The sequence below is a fragment of the Protopterus annectens genome, chromosome 9.part0 (genome assembly GCF_019279795.1).
Source record: "Protopterus annectens isolate FY-2018-M chromosome 9.part0, PAN1.0, whole genome shotgun sequence".
NCBI classification, from domain to species: Eukaryota; Metazoa; Chordata; order Ceratodontiformes; family Protopteridae; genus Protopterus; species Protopterus annectens.
Window position 1 is genome coordinate 127,357,468 of NC_056743.1, and position 21,799 is coordinate 127,379,266.

Consider the following 21,799-nt stretch of genomic DNA (forward strand, 5'->3'; position numbering starts at 1 on the left):
ATGACTAAGTGCATGCACTAAAAAGTTAGGAGATGGTTTTTAAATGGTTTGCATCTTTGAATCTGTTGAAAATTCTTACACCATCTTAGTTGCAAATGTTGATTGATTTGGTGAAATGTTTGCTTTTTTCTTTTTGGTCAAGCCTTTTAAAGTAAATTTGTTTATACCAGAATGTGATTTAACATGCTATAATAAAGAGTATATTGTATGGGATGATTCTTTAGTGCATCTTTCTGCTTCCTGTTAGTCAGTTAGCAGGACTTAATGACTGAAATATTTGCAAATTATAAGGTGGAACTTACAGATTCCTGACTGTTGCTTGGCTTCTAACTTAGGACTTTTTGACTACTCACAGAAGCTGCATTTTCTTTGGTCTTTACATTTATTACAGGGTTGATAGAGGTCACTCTGGTATTTTCAAGCCTTTTATGCTTGAAAGGAATTAATCCAAGCATCAAAATGTCATGCCTAAAACAACTGAAAATAGATTTAAAAGGCAAACAAATATTTCACAAAGACTGCAAATACGTCAGTTGTATTTCAATTTTGCATGCTTAGTCATTAGCTTCTCAAAAAGATTTATATTTTAGATTGCAGAAAATGTGTACAGAGCTATTAACTGTAAGTAATCTCAAAAAATTAGTCCCATGTATGCATGTACTTCAGAATTTTGAACACAGATTATACTGGTAGGCTAATGGTGTTCGTCGGTTTTGAAGGAGATCTTTCCTTTATAATATACATGAAAATAAATGGCAGGCTAAAAGTCCAAGGACAAAATCTAAACTAAGAGTAACACAGTGACTGATACTGTGAATTCAACTGCTTACTTGGAGACCAAGGTTTGAATCTGACTGCATACTAGATAAAAACAAAACAGCATCCATGAAATGTGTAAAATAAAATATGTTGGTAACTTTATTTTACTCTGTCAGTACTACTTTATTTTCATAAGTTGCGATTTTGTAATGCCTTGGTAGGAAACCATAAAAATAAACCCTCTATTTCTCGGCACACATGCTGAACAAGTCAGATAACTTCTTTCTACTCTAAGGGTACAGCTGGAACACATGCAGATTTTAGTTCAACATGTCCCTGCCTGTTAAATAATGTTTGGTGTGTTGTTTTGTTTTATTCTTGATCCATTCAGTATTGTGCATGAATCCTGTTCTCAGGCTTGGCTAAGACCTGTGTATAGGTTACATCTTAAAATGGAGGGAAGGTTCTCAGCATTATGTTAACGCACGAGCCTCCGACAACGCTCTTCTTTTCTGTAACTGTGTTGTCAGCGGCATGTCATTCCATAGGTTGCACTGTAGTGTGTAGAGACAAAATTATTGTTTCTGAAATCTAATTTTTATCATTCTTAACTGCATCTCCACTGGACTGTATTTGGTCATTTTATAAACATGGAATGCTGGCACTATAACAACTTTACCCTTTCTTGTATTGCTTCCCAGTTGGTAGAAAACAAAGAGTAATGTTTAGGAATGATGAATGATAAAAATGGAAGTTATGCATCATGGCATTTTCGTAGAATAGTGATTTTTTTTGTGTTTGTTTTTCATTATGCAAAAAAAAAAAAGGAAATTCACCAAGTCTCACTAAGTATAGAAGTCTATATAAAGAACTCTCAGACACTGCATTAACTTTATCTGTAGGTCAGCAAGTCTGTATTCTACAAATATATATTTGCGAATTAAAACGAGTAGTCATTTCTTTTTAAGAGGAAAGTGACATCATGGTAGAGAAGATTGTGATTTATCTACTGCCATTTATTAAGATATTGCAGAATGAAGAACACACCAAATCCACTGGATACACCACACAGAGGAATCCACAATGTAGAAAACTTCTTTAATGAAGAACTGGAACACACAAGCGCTTTCGCATAGTAACACTATGCTTCTTCAGGTGTAATAAAACATGAAATTGAGCAGCCTTTTATACAAAAGCTCTTGGTGCTCAAAACTGGCTAATCAGAACACTAATTGAATAATTATAGCATTCAAGCTAGTTTAAAGGGGTATCATTAACAAATTCAAAGATGTTAAACATCCTAAAAATCCTAGACCTATATAACATAGTTGACTTACACAAAAGGTAAGTAATAAAACTCACCAGTAACGGCAACAATGAAAATAGGAATAAAACCGTTGTAGCATCCTGTATGCACGGAAAGCCATATGACGACAGTCAAAACAACGAAAACTGGTCCGACAGTAAAAAACATCCTATAACCAACAGCAACTGTCGGACTAAACAAAGAAGGACACACCTTCATCATAACCATCTGATCAACGGCTTTACGTAAAACCAGGAAAACCAACAACCAGAACCAACTGAAAAATCAAATACTGAGTATTGATACAAGTATATGAAAATATATAATAAAGCAACAGAGGATCTGGCGGAATGCAAAACACTATTTGCCACTATAAAGACGGTGCACATAAAAAGTGGCAGCGTGAGCCGCTAATAAGATGTAGAGACCCAACAGGGATCTCACCATAGCATATAAATATAGCGACTGAAATATGGTGTGAATATAATGCAAATCTACCATAATAAAAAAAGGCAACAAAGAGAGACACAATGATTACAAGAAAAATATATATAAAGGAATATACAAAATGGATATGTATACAAGACGTAAAACTAACTGCAAGTTAACTGCACACATAATATTGTCCAGTTATACAAAATACCAGAAGACTTATATAAGCCAAGCAGCAGTATGTAATGACATGAACTGGGAAATGAAAAATCATAAATGTTATGGACACAATATGGAGGGCTTAGAAGTGCACGCAACTGGTTAATAAACAGGTGTAGTGTAATGTGGCACTCCTAAACTTACCTAAAGCCACTATGACATAGAATATACTAATTAATACAATTGGAACATGATGAACAGTTATAGGGAGTCAAACCATAGTTCAATCATGCCTCAAGGGGGCCTTAGCAACATCACATTAAACATAACTAACAGATAGGTATGTAAAATTACGGACAGACCTAAAACTCAGTGTAAGAAAAAATGGAAAGTGCATGATACATGCGGCATCACCAGGAAAAGGTGAACCCATGGGAAAGCACTAAACAATCTCAGAGAGTATAAGTGCAGAACCAAGATGCACTGAATAATGTATCAGACAAGGTAACCAATAAACTTATGCTTACTTCCTCATATTGAGAACTGGTTTAACTGAGACATATTGGTTAATGCCTGGATGTAAATGTGCTTTCAGGGTAAAGATCCACTTAAGCTCCCTGAGAGCCAACTGGTTCATATTGTCCCCTTCTCTATAATTGATTGCCATCAATTCCAGAACCATAAACTTGAATCTATGTGTACTAAATTCTAAGACGTGTTTGGCCAAGGCACTACTGTCATTACCTTTGTTGATATCATAATAATGGTTGTACACCCTATCACGAAGTCTTCTCTTCGTAAGCCCTACATAAAAAGCCTGACAGGAATCGCATATGGCCAAATAGATTAAGTTAGTACTGTTGCAATCGCTGTAAAACCTGGGTGTAAACAGAAAAGAACCATCGGGATGGGTGAAACTAATAGCATCTGATATATGTTGGCACATATGACAGTGGCCACAGGGGAACGTCCCTGTACGACCATTGTGAAAGTGATTTGTGGGACGATGCCGCTCTATACACAAGGTTTGCTTCAAATTATCACAGGTCTTATAGCTGAATGTTGGATGAGCACCCACAATATTCCTGGTAAATGGATCTGACCAGCACATTCCAATTTCTGCTGATGATTTTATTATGTGCAACTACATCACTGGTATATCTGGTGACATAAGTGAGTGTATCATGACGCCCATGGTTACCAAAAGCACAAACAGAGGCATTGCGCCTGCCCTCACCGGCATTGTTGCTTAAGCCAAATAATTTCCTGAAGACCTCCTGTTTGCATTCATCTATTAGTTTAGAGGATAACCTCTTTCTTCAAATAAGCCTACGAGTGTATCGAGCTCAGAGGCCAAGTCACTTTCATCATTACAAATCCTACATATTCTATATAATTGGCTCAAAATAATGCCTCTAAAAGTGAACCTGGGATGCATACTTTCGAACCGAGCAAAGAGTTTCTCCAGGTGGACTTCCTGTGTAATGACGTAACTATCTTATTGCCAGTAAATTGCAGCTTTAAATCTAAAAACTGTGCTTGAACAGGGAAATATCTGCTGTGAACCTCAAGAACGTAGAGGTCGCTTCTAGGGCAGAAATGAAGCTGAGGCAGTCTGCTTCAGTTCCTTCCCACAAAAAGGACGCCATCAACGAACCTTTTATACATTTTGACATTTTTGTAATCAGGATGTTTAAAAGATGTAACAATTCCCAGTGATGGACCACAAGGTTGGCATAACTGTTATGCAGGGAGTGCCCATGGCAACTCCCCATTTTGAAGGAACAACTGATCCTGGAATATAAATATGTTGTTCTCTAATATCATCTCTAGCAGGCAATTTATCAAAATCTGCCTGCTATTGCTGTAACTAGAATTGCTAACCATGATCTCTCTGATGGCCAACATCCCTAAATCATTGGGAGTACTCGTAAAAGATTCTTGACATCCATGGTAACTAGCAACATATTTGTTCTACTTCTATCCAGCTCAAACCCTTTAAGAAATTCAACTAACTGATATGAGTCCTTCAAGATGACAGGAATATCATCCACTAAGGCGTAACAGCCCTTCCACAAAGGAAGAGATAGTGGAGGTAATCCAGCGTTCACCAGCAACAATGGGTCGCATGGGTACTGGTGTAACCCCTTATGGATTTTGGGTAGACCCTTAATGATGGGCAGAGTAGGAAATTCAATTACAAAATGTTCATAGAGTTCACAGCTGATCTGTCCACACATTAAGAGGTCGTAAAGATTATCATGTACTACCTTCACAACTCTACTGACCTGGTCTCTAGTGATGACCTCATATACTTTGTCATCTGACAGCATATCCGTCATGGTGGCAATGTACTCAGAAGAGTCCATAACAACCACTGCTCCTCCTTTGTCAGCTTGTTTGACAATAATGTTTTCATTATTCTTAAGGGAAACAATGGACTCCTGCTCAGCTTTGCTAACATTATAAAAGTTGCATCTCTTCTTACTATTGTTTAACTTAAACCAATCATAAAAATCACTCTCACACATTTTCTGAAAACTCTCAACGTTATGCGGCAACATAGGTGTAAAGCTGCTCTTGGTCTTGAAAAAACTTTTTACAGTATTAGTGTCCAGCACCTTGCTGTCTTTAAAGAAGACTTTAAGAGCAACATTACGACAAAACAGTCTCAAGTCTATTAGGATGTCACTTAAATGACTGACCTGTGAGGGAATAAAGTTCAATCCCTTCTCTAGAATGGACATGTCTGGAACAGACAAAGTATAACTAGATATGTTGTGGACAAGGGAAGAAGATCTCTGAGTATTTGGGCATGTCGATATGATGCTCAGTTTCTTCGTCTCCTGTTGTTTGGAAAATTTTCTACTGACCCTTTCTTTTCCTTGGGCCTCTGCTGCTTGACCGCCCCGCCATGCTAGCTGCTCGTTGAGGTGTAACGGAAAAAAATGGTTGCTGACGGAAGACGAGTCCTTCGGTCTAGCACCTGTTGTCAAAGACATCTTGGCTGCCTGCTGGTTAGGGGCGGGTGCTGTTGCCAATATCACCCCCACCAGTTGTCGTGGTAGAAAAACAGAAGGCACCGTGTAGAATTAATGATATTAGTGACTAAAGGAGGGCTGTTTGAACAAAACAAGGTTCAGTGTTGGAACTGGCTGTAGATATCGCTGAAGGACCAGCATTGTGGATGAACCCATCATTGGATCTATGCTGGTTGGAGGTAGTCTCAGTTCTGGGCCAAACAAAGATCTGCCCATTAGCAAAATCATTGGCATCTCTGGTCAGTTTCTTATGTTTGATTTCTTTGAGTCTCTCACTATAGGATTGTACCTGGACCCAAAGGGAGTCAAGCCTCCTAGTGAAGTGTTCAGTCTTAAAGCATTCAATAATTACTGCATACTGTGAGTCAATCTTGTTCCTGAGCTCAACTTCCAGTGGTGAAAAATATTCTAGCAGTAAATTAATATAGCTGAAACCTAGCTGTATGTTAAGGTCCTGCCATTTCCTTAACAACAGGGGTGACTGTTGCCACTGAAGGCATGCAAAATACGCGCATCCCCTAGGCACTATCTTAAAATGTAAACATGCCTCTAGGTGCAGCCTCTGCCAGGCTAACCACTGCAGCTGATATAAATCGCCTTGAAGTATCTTAAACAGTCTATTGAATTCAGTAACATTACCACCATTTGGTGACGTAGGTTGCACACTCGGTTGGTTGTTCAACTCCAGAGCCAATAAAGGATTTTCTTTACAGTGCTTGAGAGAATCCCAAGTAAAAGTACCATTCATCCTCGCCTCTGGAAATCCAACTCAATGTTGCTAGACTCCATGTGTTTCACTTGCTAACAGCACAACTGCAAAATAAAAGGTCCAACAACTGTAGCAAGAGAACAGAGGCTCCAAGTGGAAAACACAAGAAACAGGAACACACCAAATCCACTGGATACACCACACAGAGGAATCCACAATGTAGAAAACTTCTTTAATGAAGAACTGGAACACACAAGCGCCAAGATAGTAACACTATGCTTCTTCAGGTGTAATAAAACATGAAATTGAGCAGCCTTTTATACAAAAGCTCTTGGTGCTCAAAACTGGCTAATCAGAACACTAATTGAATAATTATAGCATTCAAGCTAAGCTAGTTTAAAGGGGTATCATTAACAAATTCAAAGATATGTTAAACATAGACAAAAAGAGAATAAAAAACATATGAAAGAGCATGAATAAAAACAGTTAACATAAAATGCGCCAAAGCGCTTTAAAACAATTATGCTGTCACACCAAAAAACAGCAACTTCTGGCCTAAGCTGACAGTGCAAGCCTGCTGAAAACTCAGAGTTGCTTATAAAACAAAGCAGCAAGTGTCAGTGATCAAATACATAATATGGTCCATATTTCAAAAAGTTCACAAAATATGAGCAAAAGAACCACGAATACATTAATAAAATACTTTAATAAAAATAAAATAGATAATATCCCTAGAGGTAGAATCGCTCAACAGAGTTCATCGTGAGCCCCTTATCATAGAGCAAATAATCAGAGCTAATGCATCAAAACACCAGATGATCATATTGTTGTATCAGTAAGGGCAAATGGTATTATCAAACTCTGCCTAGCAGAAATATCCATGTAATAAATATTGTCAAGAAACGGCAGTGTAGTGTCATTAATCAATAGTGCAGAACATGCCGGTTAATAAAATCAGCTTAATATCGCCTTCTCAATGAAAAAACATCTATAGAACCTACTAATGCACAAAATCCTAGACCTATGTAACATAGTTGACTTACACAAAAGGTAAGTAATAAAACTCACCAGTAACGGCAACAATGAAAATAGGAATAAAACCGTTGTAGCATCCTGTATGCACGGAAAGCCATATGACGACACTCAAAACAACGAAAACTGGTCCGACAGTAAAAAACATCCTATAACCAACAGCAACTGTCGGACTAAACAAAGAAGGACACACCTTCATCATAACCATCTGATCAACGGCTTTTCGTAAAACCAGGAAAACCAACAACCAGAACCAACTGAAAAATCAAATACTGAGTATTGATACAAGTATATGAAAATATATAATAAAGCATCAGAGGATCTGGCGGAATGCAAAACACTATTTGCCACTATAAAGATGGTGCACATAAAAAGTGGCAGCGTGAGCCGCCCCAATAAGATGTAGACACCCAACGGGGATCTCACCATAGCATATAAATATAGCGACTGAAATATGGTGTGAATATAATGCAAATCTACCATAATAAAAAAAGGCAACAAAGAGAGACACAATGATTACAAGAAAAATATATATAAAGGAATATACAAAATGGATATGTATACAAGACGTAAAACCAACTGCAAGTTAACTGCACACATAACACACACACACTTTCACAATGGTCGTACAGGGACGTTCCCCTGTGGCCACTGTCATATGTGCCAACATATATCAGATGCTATTAGTTTCACCCATCCCGATGGTTCTTTTCTGTTTACACCCAGGTTTTACAGCGATTGCAACAGTACCAACTTAATCTATTTGGCCATATGCGATTCCTGTCAGGCTTTTTATGTAGGGCTTACGAAGAGAAGACTTCGTGATAGGGTGTACAACCATTATTATATCAACAAAGGTAATGACAGTAGTGCCTTGGCCAAACACGTCTTAGAATTTAGTACACATAGATTCAAGTTTATGGTTCTGGAATTGATGGCAATCAATTATAGAGAAGGGGACAATATGAACCAGTTGGCTCTCAGGGAGCTTAAGTGGATCTTTACCCTGAAAGCACATTTACATCCAGGCATTAACCAATATGTCTCAGTTAAACCAGTTCTCAATATGAGGAAGTAAGCATAAGTTTATTGGTTACCTTGTCTGATACATTATTCAGTGCATCTTGGTTCTGCACTTATACTCTCTGAGATTGTTTAGTGCTTTCCCATGGGTTCACCTTTTCCTGGTGATGCCGCATGTATCATGCACTTTCCATTTTTCTTACACTGAGTTTTAGGTCTGTCCGTAATTTTACATACCTATCTGTTAGTTATGTTTAATGTGATGTTGCTAAGGCCCCCTTGAGGCATGATTGAACTATGGTTTGACTCCTATAACTGTTCATCATGTTCCAATTGTATTAATTAGTATATTCTATGTCATAGTGGCTTTAGGTAAGTTTAGGAGTGCCACATTACACTACACCTGTTTATTAACCAGTTGCGTGCACTTCTAAGCCCTCCATATTGTGTCCATAACATTTATGATTTTTCATTTCCCAGTTCATGTCATTACATACTGCTGCTTGGCTTATATAAGTCTTCTGGTATTTTGTATAACTGGACAATATTATGTGTGCAGTTAACTTGCAGTTGGTTTTACGGCTTGTAAACATGTCCATTTTGTATATTCCTTTATATATATTTTCTTGTAATCATTGTGTCTCTCTTTGTTGCCTTTTTTATTATGGTAGATTTGCATTATATTCACACCATATTTCAGTCGCTATATTTATATGCTATGGTGAGATCCCGTGGGTGTCTACATCTTATTGGGGCTCACGCTGCCACTTTTATGTGCACCATCTTTATAGTGGCAAATAGTGTTTTGCATTCCGCCAGATCCTCTGATGCTTTATTATATATTTTCATATACTTGTATCAATACTCAGTATTTGATTTTTCAGTTGGTTCTGGTTGTTGGTTTTCCTGGTTTTACGTAAAGCCGTTGATCAGATGGTTATGATGAAGGTGTGTCCTTCTTTGTTTAGTCCGACAGTTGCTGTTGGTTATAGGATGTTTTTACTGTCGGACCAGTTCCCGTTGTTTTGACTGTCGCCATATGGCTTTCCGTGCATACAGGATGCTACAACGGTTTTATTCCTATTTTCATTGTTGCCGTTACTGGTGAGTTTTATTACTTACCTTTTGTGTAAGTCAACTATGTTATATAGGTCTAGGATTTTGTGCATTAGTAGGTTCTATAGATGTTTTTTCATTGAGAAGGCGATATTAAGCTGATTTTATTAACCGGCATGTTCTGCACTATTGATTAATGACACTACACTGCCGTTTCTTGACAATATTTATTACATGGATATTTCTGCTAGGCAGGGTTTGATAATACCATTTGCCCTTACTGATACAACAATATGATCATCTGGTGTTTTTGATGCATTAGCTCTGATTATTTGCTCTATGATAAGGGGCTCACGATGAACTCTGTTGAGCGATTCTACCTCTAGGGATATTATCTATTTTATTTTTTATTAAAGTATTTTATTAATGTATTCGTGGTTCTTTTGCTCATATTTTGTGAACTTTTTGAAATATGGACCATATTATGTATTTGATCACTGACACTTGCTGCTTTGTTTTATAAGCAACTCTGAGTTTTCAGCAGGCTTGCACTGTCAGCTTAGGCCAGAAGTTGCTGTTTTTGGTGTGACAGCATAATTGTTTTAAAGCGCTTTGGCATGTTATGTTAACTGTTTTATTCATGCTCTTTCATATGTTTTTATTCTCTTTTGTCTATGTTTAACATCTTTGAATTTGTTAATGATACCCCTTTAAACTAGCTTAGCTTGAATGCTATAATTATTCAATTGGTGTTCTGATTAGCCAGTTTTGAGCACCAAGAGCTTTTGTATAAAAGGCTGCTCAATTTCATGTTTTATTACACCTGAAGAAGCATAGTGTTACTATGCGAAAGCGCTTGTGTGTTCCAGTTCTTCATTAAAGAAGTTTTCTACATTGTGGATTCCTCTGTGTGGTGTATCCAGTGGATTTGGTGTGTTCCTGTTTCTTGTGTTTTCCACTTGGAGCCTCTGTTCTCTTGCTACAGTTGTTGGACCTTTTTTTATATTGCAGAATGACATTGAATCAGTTGAATATGTGCAGTATATTTATAAAAGCTGCACGTAGGCTGGCATTCTCAAGAAACTCACTGGAAAAAAAACTCTTTCATTGAATTTCTAAGTTAACTGGATATGGTGGATTTTTTTGGATTTACTGCAATATTTGTTGATTAATCTCTGGGACTAATGCTTTTGTAAAGAAGTAGACAAGCTATGAAAGCAGATCAGTTTTGTTTTTATTTTGAGCCTTACAGGAGGCATTCTTTTCAGACAGTTTGTGTATGCTTTCCTGCATTGTTCTCAGGATGGGGTGCATTTGTTATTTAACTAAAGCAGGCTAGTTCCTGTGTGCTAAAAGGTAGCTGTCACCCTTTGCTGAACAAGAGAGGAATGGAAGAGACCCATATAATTACAAGCGAGTCTGACATTCAGGTTGGGGAAGTCGATAGAAGAACTAACTAAGTATGACCTGTTAGCATTTACTACAGAGCTTTGCTACAGACCCAGCCCAAGTTTTATTTTAATTTTTCATTTGCTGCCATCCATGATAACCATCAGTTGTCTATGAGGCTGTCCAGTCAAGAGGGTGTTTTATGCTCTTGCAGGGGTAAGTCATGGGGGGGGGGGGGTGACAGGGGCACTTAGTGAACTAAAAAGGGTAATTTTTTTATAACTATTTGCTACCACAACATAGGTTCACTTGGAGAACATTTTAAGCTTAGCCAATTCCCTTTTGGTGCTTGAATTAACATTTTCAGATTGGTCTTAGCTATCCCCATGGCTGATAATTTTATGTTAGCCCTAGTGAGAACAACTGTAATCATACCATAGATAATTTGAGGGGGCCATGTAACGATTGCAGCATTTAGAAACTGCCTCTGTCCATTAGTGGCATGAGGGGAAATCCTGGTGTACATTTTCTATTACCCATACTTAGATCTAAGTTGCATTTGAATATGAATGGATGAGCTTTGCTTTATTTTTATGGATAGTCTGTTCCAGAACAGTGGTAGCCTCTGTGATATATATCCATCTTTCCACAACATTCAGTTTAGTTACCTGGACTGAGTATTTTTGATGCCATTTGACTTGCTGATGTTCAGTAGGTCCATCTGTATTATGTCAGAGGATGCTTTGTATGCCAGACATATCACCTCTAAGCACTCTGTAGGATACTGAGTATAATAATAAATCTTTGAGGTGGTCCATGCAAGACCCATTGTTTAGGACTTGTATCCTTTTAGTAAGGTATCTCTGAAGGTATTCCAGTTGTTGCATGGGGCTGGACAGATACATGCCAAATTGGGCATTATACAAAATGATTGACATAATGAGAGCTTTGTAAAGGGGGACAACAACATCTCTAGATCTAGTCACAAGCAATTTGTTTATAAGCTGTACAATATAGAAAGGCTTTCTTATGACTCTGGGCACATATTGGTCAAAAGTTAGGTCACTGTACACACAAGTTCCCAAATGCGAAACAATCGGATCAGTTCTCAGAGGGCATTGTCATGATTTTGACACTAGTTATTATTTGGAACAAACCTTCCTGCATGATGGTTAAGTAATTTGGGGATTCAATAACTTCTCTTAGCTTGCAGTCATCTCAGACTTAGCTGGCCAAAGATCTTTGGTATTTCCTTTTACTTTTGAGATGTATATGCCAAACAGAAAAAGTCTCAGCACCAAACCCTGGGGGACTGCATTGGTGACTGGTCTCTTCTGCATCTTGTGAGCCAAGTTGGCAATGCAGCTGGTGATCGATGTAAGTGTTTGCTCCTAGATTATTCAACTTTTGTAGTACACCTGAGTAGGGGATTATGTCAAAGGGCTTGGCCAGGTCAAGGTAATGTGGTGTGAACTGTTTTACCTTCATCCATTGCTTTGGTAACAAGAGTAAAGCTTAAAATATGCCCATGATTTTGAGCCTTTCACACTTTCCTCTGGGCTGTTTTCAAACACATTTTTAGGGCCATGCTTACATGTATCCTTGATTCACCTTCCTGACTGTATTAAACTATATTCCTTGTATAATACAGCACACAAGTGAGACTTAAGTTAGCACATTTTAAATTTGTTTAAACATTTTTCCAGTAGACAATGAAACATAAATGCATTAACCAATAATGACAAAACTGCCCTATTCAGAATGTTTCCATCATAAAGGTCTACTTCCACACACAACTGCATTTTAAATTTATTGTTTGAACATTTTTCCAGTAGGCAATGAAGCAAAATGCATACACCAATAATGACGAAACTGCCTTATTCAGAACATTTCCATAACAGTCTACTTCTACACACAATATATAAATACAGAATCACAGTAGAGTGTAAGCCATAGGCTTGTTGCACAGCTTCTTGAACTTATTTTCAGTTTGGGGGGGGGGGCAAAAGGCCAAAAACCAGGGACACATTTTAAACATTGCGTGTAGAATTTTGGAAAGTTGCTTGCATAAAATGTTATGTTACCACCATGCATTTCACTGCTAAGTCTTGAACCCAGAACCATGTGCACTACAGTCAGAGCAAGATACCACTAAGCTAAATCAGCAGTTTCTTAAAAGACAGGAAGACCAACTTAGATGGCTATCATATCCTTTAGTGAATTCAGTTCTCACTTCTCACCATAACTCTCAACCTCTTACCAAAAAAATACAGAAGAAAGCCAATAATGGGGGAATACAGCCCCAAAATAGGGACACATTTCAAATACTGATTTTATCACCTTAGAAAATTGCTAGACTAAAAGGTTTTGTTTTACCAGAGGAACAAACAAATATGTGATGCACAAATTCACACGTGATGGTGGCTAGGGACTTTAGGCTCTTTTTACCTGTACCCAAGGTACAGGGTTTGAGCCTGAGAACCTCTAGCCACCAGATGTATCCTGTTGGGGGCATTTACACACACACACATACACACACACACACACACACACACACACACACACACACACACACACACACACACACGCACACACTTCTGCAATACAGTCCAGCAGCAGTGGACTCACTTTGATACCAGCTTCTGTCTGTAGTGCTGTCCTGCTCCACTCTGCAATTACATCCTACAGTCTCAGCTAACTATAAATCCTACTGACTGCTCCATTTGTAAATTGTTCCTGCTTGCAAAAATGGCTGGAAATAGGTGCAGTGACATCATCACAGCAGTTAGGCATGCGGAAAACGAAAGGGACAGAGGTATGATGTAAAAGTGGGGGGGCTCCCCACCCCCCTCTCTCTATGGTTGTAGAATATAATGGAAAGTATTGATAAAGATGAACAGTTTATTTTTGTTACAATGGATATAGAATCTCTGTTTACTAGTATACCAAACATTTGGGGTGTTGAAAGAGTAAGAGAATTTCTGACTGCTAACAGAAGTTTTACTAACAATAAGATTCTATTAATTTGTACTTTACTAGAAATTATTCTCGAGAATAACATTGTCATGTTTCAAGACAAGTTCATCCTTCAAAAAGTTGGCGTAGCTGTGGGCACTGCATGTGCCAATAGCTACGCCAATTTATCTTTGGTTTGTTGGGAAGAACAGCATGTTTTATCTACCAACAATCTGTTCTTAGATCACTTACTCTGGTATGTACGTTTTGTAGACGATGTCTTCATGTTGTGGAAAGGTAATGAAATAGATATTACTCAATTCATAAAATATCTACACACAACAACTGACTTTTTGAGATTTACTTTTCAACATTCCGACACACAAATTAATTTTCTTGATGTCACTATCACTATTTGAGTCATATAAGTAGCAATATTTATTTTAAGCCAACAAGAAGAAATACATGTTTACACAAATCAAGTATGCACCCTAGACACATTCCCAGGAATGTACTAAAGGGACAGGCTTTTAGGACACTACGCTTGCATAATAGAGATGAAGATGCTGTGGCTGCACTTGATAGCTTAAAATTTGAGTTTATGGGCAGGGGTTATTCCAGTTCAGATATTGATAAGACCATTTCTGATGCCTGGAAGTTAAGGCATACGAGATGTAGACCTTATATGAGTTCAAATTATGCTGTTGTTGATACAACTGGAAATGGTGTGTTTAAAAACAATGATTTTAGAGTTGTATTTCAGTTTGCCAGCAACATCAATCAATATATAGATGTTATTAAGAAACATTGGCACCTGCTACAATAGGTACCTGGTCTGGCCACTAGTATTGGTGAAGTTCCGAATTTTAGTTTTAGAAATAATACATTGCTTAAGCAACACCTTTACAATGGTGAAACACGTAATACAGTTAATTTTTTTACTAGATGTGGTACCTTTCCATCTAGGAATTGTAGTGCCTGCCAGTATGGTTTCAGCAAGAACAAGTAAACTCATCCTACCAGACAATGTTAAGTTGTCTATCTCACCTTCATTCTTGCTGGATGGATTCGGAGCCGATCCTCTGCTCCGACTCAGCCTTCTACTAAAGCTCGAGAGCTATTTACCGGCTCGAGGCTTCCCCATATCCCACAATGCTAGGCGACAGATATCCAGATCTCGTTTGCCGCTTCAGCTACGAGGTTGTGATTTTACCGGCTCCAGGTCATATAAATCTTTTCTTGTATTTTTACTGTCAATATTCTCTTATTTTTTGATAATCTTCCCTCTTAGTTTAATTAGATCATGTGCCCCTTGAGATCCCACTTAGAAACTCGTTTTTTTTGTTGTTACAGAGTTTCTCTCCCCCCCCCCCCACCCTTTAGTGTAGTGTTAGGCCTTATTAGCTACTTTTACTTAGTCTTATAGTTTGTTCTTGTATTATATATATATATATATATATATATATATATATATATATATATATATATATATATATATATATTTGTTAGTAATAGTTGTGTGGTTATAGTTATTATTATTACTGTTAGTTTTACGTAGTGCGTGTGTGTGTGTGCCTTGTTTTAAGCACTAGTTACCTGTTCCCTTTGGTATCCCTTTTTTAATATGTCTAAAGATACCAAAGTCTTGGGTTTCAAGAAGCATGACTCGTGCTGTCAGCAGATGTCTCTGACAGATGGTCACACTTCTTGTGTTTATTGCTTGGGCCCCCTACACCTGCAGGACTCTTGTTCGGTCTGCCACGCCTTCAGTCCAAGAGTCCTGCAGGAGCATAGGAACAAGCTCATTTTGAGGAGCTTACTTAAGCCAGAAGGATCCCCGGCTAAGCCTCCGTCGGGAAAATCCTTAAAGCCCACCAAACCGTCAGCTTCCTGTTCGGAGCCGTCGCCGAGCGAAGCTCCTGCCTCCTCGTCAGTTCCGGCTGGAACCAACACTTCGAGACCTCAGTCGGCTCCGACTTTTGTGTCGGAGCCTTCACAGAGCCATAAATGTTCGAGGTCCCCCTCTTTAGAATCCGTTCGATTGGCTCTGAGGTCTCCATTGCTTCAATCGGAGCGGAGCCATAGGTCCCACTCCTCTCGGTCCTCCAGGCTATCCGATCATGACTTGGAGAGGGTGGTCAGTAGGCTCCTAAAGTCGCAGGCACTGGCCAAAATCTTGACCAGCCCTTCTCAACAGACTGTGGCTATCCCTGTGTCTTCACCAGTTCCTCCTCCGACTCTTCCACTGTGTTTGGAGCCAGAGCTCATTGAGGCTAAAATCATCGGAACGTCGGAGCCAATACCACACCTTTCAGCTCCCTCGTCGGCTCCGATCCCTTCATTGGTTCCGTCCTTGGAGGGATCCGGGTGCCGAGACTCCCTCGTCAGCTCCTAGGGGGGCGAGTGTCATCGGACCCTTGTCCGACCCCTTTCTCCCTCTCGGAGCCGCGGTGCAGGTGAGCTTGGCCCCAACATCGGCCTCGGAGCCGTCCCTCTCGGTGCCGGGAGGGGTTCACATCTCTTCGGAGTGGGGACCCTCTTCTCTGCCTGATAGGGGCATCTTCGAGGTCATGAGGAGCATGCTGACTCCTGTGTCGGCTCCGAGATCGGCCCCTTCGGCTCCTCCCCCCATGGTGCCTGCATCGGTGGAGAACAGATGCTCCAGGTCACCCCAATGGGTGTATCTTCCTCTTCCGAGGCCTCCCCTGATCATTCAGAGGAGCCCCCTTGGAAGAGAAAATGTGAGAGGAAACATGTTGACTCCCCCGAGTCAGTCACGTCTGACACCGACTTGGAGGATTCGGAAGGGTCCCCAAGGTCCCCCTCTGAGGATGTCTCCTTTTCAGACATCCTTGAGATCCTTAGGCAGAGGGGAAACTGGACTGCCCTTAACCCTTCCGAGGACGAGTCGGTGTACCTGGATGCATTTGGTTCTCGCCCTTCCACCTCCTGGGTGTCTCCACCTTTCGACCCGCTCATGGAAGTGGTGGCTCAGAAGGCATGGACAGCCCCGGACACAGTGGAACCAACTCCCCTCAGGCCCACTAAATTCATTACAGCCCCATCTGACAAACAGTTTCTGACAAAGGGTGTCCCTGTTGATGCCATGGTGGTGGCAGCAGCTACTAAGAAGGAGTTGGCTGACCCTTCGGTGCCTGTCCATCCACCTAATAAAGAATCTAGGACAATGGATAGGATGTTTTCTTCAGCGACCTTTTCCATGTGGTCGCTGAATTATTTGTGCCATTTCACCCGCCTTCAAAGGGATCTTCTCAAGGAACTGGCTGATACCCTTCAGGATCCATCAGCTGCGGGGTCTCAGGAAAAGATTAACTCCCAGCTGGCGACCCTTAACTCTATAGTCAACTCCTCCATGCGGCTCATTTCTTATGCAGCCGATGGGGTGAGTAGGGCCGCAGGTACAGGCGTGGCTTTGAGAAGACATGCCTGGATGCGGTTATGTAACTTTGCTGACCCCTTTAAGGCATCCTTCACCGATACCCCCTTCGATGGTTCGGCTTTGTTTGGACCACAGGTGAATGATACCCTTACCAGGTGTGAGCAGGAAGGCAAGACTCTGTCTGCCATGGGAGTCCATTTTTCTACTCCCTCTAGACTATACCCTAAAGGTCAGAAGAGTGGAAAAATGTGGTTTCAGAAACCCCAGGGAGTCGTGCCTAACACACGTGGCGAGTTTCCCTCCAGGGGCAGAGGAGGGAACAATAATAGACGCTGCCCGAGGGGCAGAGGGGGTTCGCAAAATCAGGGTAGCAGAGAATCTTTCTCTGACAAACCCTTTCAGCACCCCTGAGGCGACCCTTAACTCTATAGTCAACTCCTCCATGCGGCTCATTTCTTATGCAGCCGATGGGGCGAGTAGGGCCGCAAGTACAGGCGCGGCTTTGAGAAGACATGCCTGGATGCGGTTATGTAACTTTGCTGACCCCTTTAAGGCATCCTTCACCAATACCCCCTTCGATGGTTCGGCTTTGTTTGGACCACAGGTGAATGATACCCTTACCAGGTGTGAGCAGAAAGGCAAGACTCTCTCTGCCATGGGAGTCAATTTTTCTACTCCCTCTAGACTATACCCTAAAGGTCAGACAAGTGGAAAAATGTGGTTTCAGAAACCCCAGGGAGTCGTGCCTGACACACGTGGCGAGTTTCCCTCCAGGGGCAGAGGAGGGAACAATAATAGATGCTGCCTGAGGAGCAGAGGGGGTCCGCAAAATCAGGGTAGCAGAGAATCTTTCTCTGACAAACCCTTTCAGCACCCCTGAGGGGCTGCCCAACTGTCCACCTTCGGAGGCAGTCGGGGGAAGATTGTCACTGTACCCAGAAGCCTGGCAACTCCTCACACAAGACAAATGGGTACGGTCTATCATATCTGAGGGTTACAAAATCCCCTTTGTCCACACCCCTGTACAAACAGGTCCCTTCCAGATGTTCCACCCGGTCTAAGGGAACAAGCAGTACTAGAAATTTCAAAACTGCTAGAAAAAAGGGCCATCCAGCCAGTCCCAGCAGACCAGCAAGGATCCGGGATTTACTCCAAGTTCTTTTTGGTACCAAAAAAGACAGGGGACTGGAGACCCATTTTGGATCTCAGCAGGGTAAACGAATCTGTTCAAAGAACGAAGTTCCGGATGGTCACGCTTCAGTCCATTCTACCCTTTTTGGGTTAGGACAATTGGATGTGCTCCATAGACCTTCAGGATGCGTACTACCATATCAAAATGGACAGACGCTCCAGGAGGTTCCTCCGCTTCCGGCTGGGAGCCAGTCACTATCAATTCAGAGCCCTGCCCTTTGGTCTCACCACAGCCCCCAGGGTGTTCACCAAATGCATGGCAGTGGTTATGGCTCACCTGAGATGGCGAGGATTCCAGGTGTTTCCATATCTAGACGACTGGCTCCTAACTTCTTCCACCAGGAATCAGCTACTCCGAGCCAGGGATTATACCATCCAAACTTGCTCCGAGCTAGGTATCTCTAAAAACTTCGAAAAGTCTGCATTGTCGCCTTGTCAATCTATAACTTTTATAGGCGCAATATTAAATACTAAAGAGCTGTCGGCAAAACTTCCCTCAGAAAGAGTATCAGACATTCGCCGACATGTTCAAACCTTACTACAATGCAAGAGAATTCAGGACAGATTTGTACTGAAAACCTTGGGTCTCATGGCAGCAGCAATCACATTACTTCCCCTGGCTCGTTTTCACATGCGGATTCTTCATTGGATGCTTTTTACCCAATGGTCTTTTCAACAGCTTCCGATGTCTCACAACATAATAATCACCCAATCATGCAAAGACCACCTTTCTTGGTGGATGGTCTCCTCTCAAGTACTTCAAGGCAGACCATTTGTTCTTCCTCCTCCTGTTGCCACGGTGACAACGGATGCCTCCCTGATCGGGTAGGGGGAGCATTTTCAGGGCAGGACTGTCCAGGGCACTTGGCAACCCCTAGAGTACCACCTGCACATAAACGTCTTGGAGATGAGAGCAGTACTTTTAGTGTTGCAAGCTCTTCAGGACTCTGTACCTACCGGGACTATTGCAATTCAGATGGACAATATGTCTGTAGTGTGGTACATCAACAAGCAGGGCGGAACTAGGTCCTAGACTCTGGCAGTGGGCGATCTCCTATCAACGGTTTCTGATAGCAACGCACATCCCCGGGAAGTCCAACGTCATAGCGGACATCCCCGGGAAGTCCAGTGTCATAGCGGGCAGGTTAAGCAGAGCCATTCTCATGCCTCACGAGTGGTCTCTCAATCAGTTAGTAGCAGACAAAATTTTCCACAGATGGGGTCAACCTTGCTGCGACCTTTTCGCAACCCCTCTCAACAGCAAGTGCGATGACTTTTTCACTCTCTTCCCCCTCCCCAGCCACTCCCCCATAGACACTGCAGTTCACGATTGGCCCTGGGGTCTTCTGTATGCATTCCCTCCTTTTCCCTTAATTCCAAAACTGATTCAGAAAGCGACCGCATTGGGATCCAGGATGATCCTCATTGCCCCTTATTGGCCTCAACAAATTTGGTTCCCATTCCTGCATCGTCACCTGCTGGAGCAGCCCTGGAATCTGGACCCAGTGCCAGACCTCTTGATCCATCAGTCAGGCAGGCTGCACCAATTCCTTCAGTCTCTCAACCTCACAGTTTGGTTGCTCCACTTCCAACCTTAGCCAGGCTTCCACATATTTCTCAGACAGTGCGGGAAATCATCCTTTCTTCGCACAAATCTGCTACCAGAAAGACTTATGCTAGTAAGTGGAATCATTTCTCTTTCTGGACAGAGGCTAGAAATATAGACCCCTTTACAGCCCCTGTCTATAATGTTCTAGATTTTTTGGCAGAACTTTTTCGAGCAGGTTCCTCATCTGCCACCATTAGAGTCCAGTTGGCTGCTATCGCTAATTTCCACGCTGGCCTGTCAGAGACCAGCATCATGTTCCACAAACTTTGTAAAGCTTTTCTTAAAGGGACTATTTTACTTAGGCCCCTGGTTAAAGATCCCCCGCCTCCGTGGGATTTGAACCTGATATTAACTTCATTGATTCTCCCTTCTTTTGAACCTGCGGCTTCCTGTTCCTTAAAATTATTCTCCTGGAAGACTCTCTTCTTAGTAGCTATCACCTCAGCTAGAAGAGTGTCGGAACTTCAAGCCCTCTGTATTCGTCCTCTTTATCTTGTTTTTTACAAAGATAGAGTTTCACTCAGGACTAATCCTTCCTTTTTACCCAAAATACCTTCCAAGACAAATCTGAATCAGGCTATTGATCTTCCTGTCTTTTTTCCTAACTATTCGAACAGAGCTGAACAAAAGTTGCACTATTTAGACGTTCACAGGCAATTACGTTTTTATTTAGATAGGACTAAACAAACAAGAAAATCGGACCAACTCTTCCTGTCCTATGCTGAGGGCAAGCAGGGCCTGCCATTTTCTAAAGTAACCTTATCCAGGTGGTTGGCCTCTATTATTACTTTGATTTACCAACTGAGACATAAAGAACTCCCTACAAAACCAAAAGCTCATTCCACCAGAGCATTAGCTAAGTCGGTAGCTTTTCAGGCAAGACTTCCAATGGAATCTATTTGTGCTGCAGCCACATGGGCCACTCCTCATACTTTCATTTCACATTACAAGTTGGATATGGCCTCCAGGAGTCGAGCTGATTTTGGTTCCACTGTGCTCAAGAGTCTGTTCCGATGAGCCACCCAGGGCTAAGGTGCTAGGGACGCTGTCCCATCCAGCAAGAATGAAGGCGAGATAGACAACTTAACATTAAGAAGTTATGTACCTACCATAACGTTCCATGTTAGTTGTCTTCTTCTCACCTTCTTTCTTGCGTCCCAACCTCCATCCCCCTAGCCTTCTTTCTTGCGTCCCAACCTCCATCCCCCTAGCCTAGACAGACCGAGAAGAATCCCCTTTGAGGCCTTCTTCCTCTGGTTGACTCTTTTCTAGGTTACGTCCTCCTCTGTTTTTTAGCACTGTAGATAAACCTTGTAGTGGGGACAGGTGTCTCCATGGTGTTAGCTCTACCAAACGAGATCTGGGTATCTGTCGCCTAGCATTGTGGGATATGGGGAAGCCTCGAGCCAGTAAATAGCTCTCGAGCTTTAGTAGAAGGCCGAGTCAGAGCCAAGGATCGGCACCGAACCCATCCAGCAAGAAAGAAGGAGAGACGAAGACAACTAACATGGAACATTATGGTAGGTACATAACTTCATATTTTACGTTATATGCTAAAAAGTACTATGACTGTAGAACTACTGATGTTGTTTATTTTTGTTTTTGCCGACAATGTCCAGCGTTTTACGTAGGTAAAACCAATAGGATGTTTAAAGAGAGAATTTTAGAGCATATCAGGGATATTAATAATAACAAACAGTCGAATGCACTGGCTAATCATGTTATGAATACCAGTCAG

The 21,799-nt window shown here is 41.2% G+C and overlaps 1 protein-coding gene across 2 annotated transcripts in view; it reads left to right on the forward strand.

Annotated features, from left to right (window-relative positions):
• The window catches only part of PDHX (pyruvate dehydrogenase complex component X), a 1,629,376-nt gene that overhangs the window by 1,273,107 nt on the left and 334,470 nt on the right, over positions 1 to 21,799 (forward strand). The gene's annotated exons all lie outside the window — the stretch shown is intronic.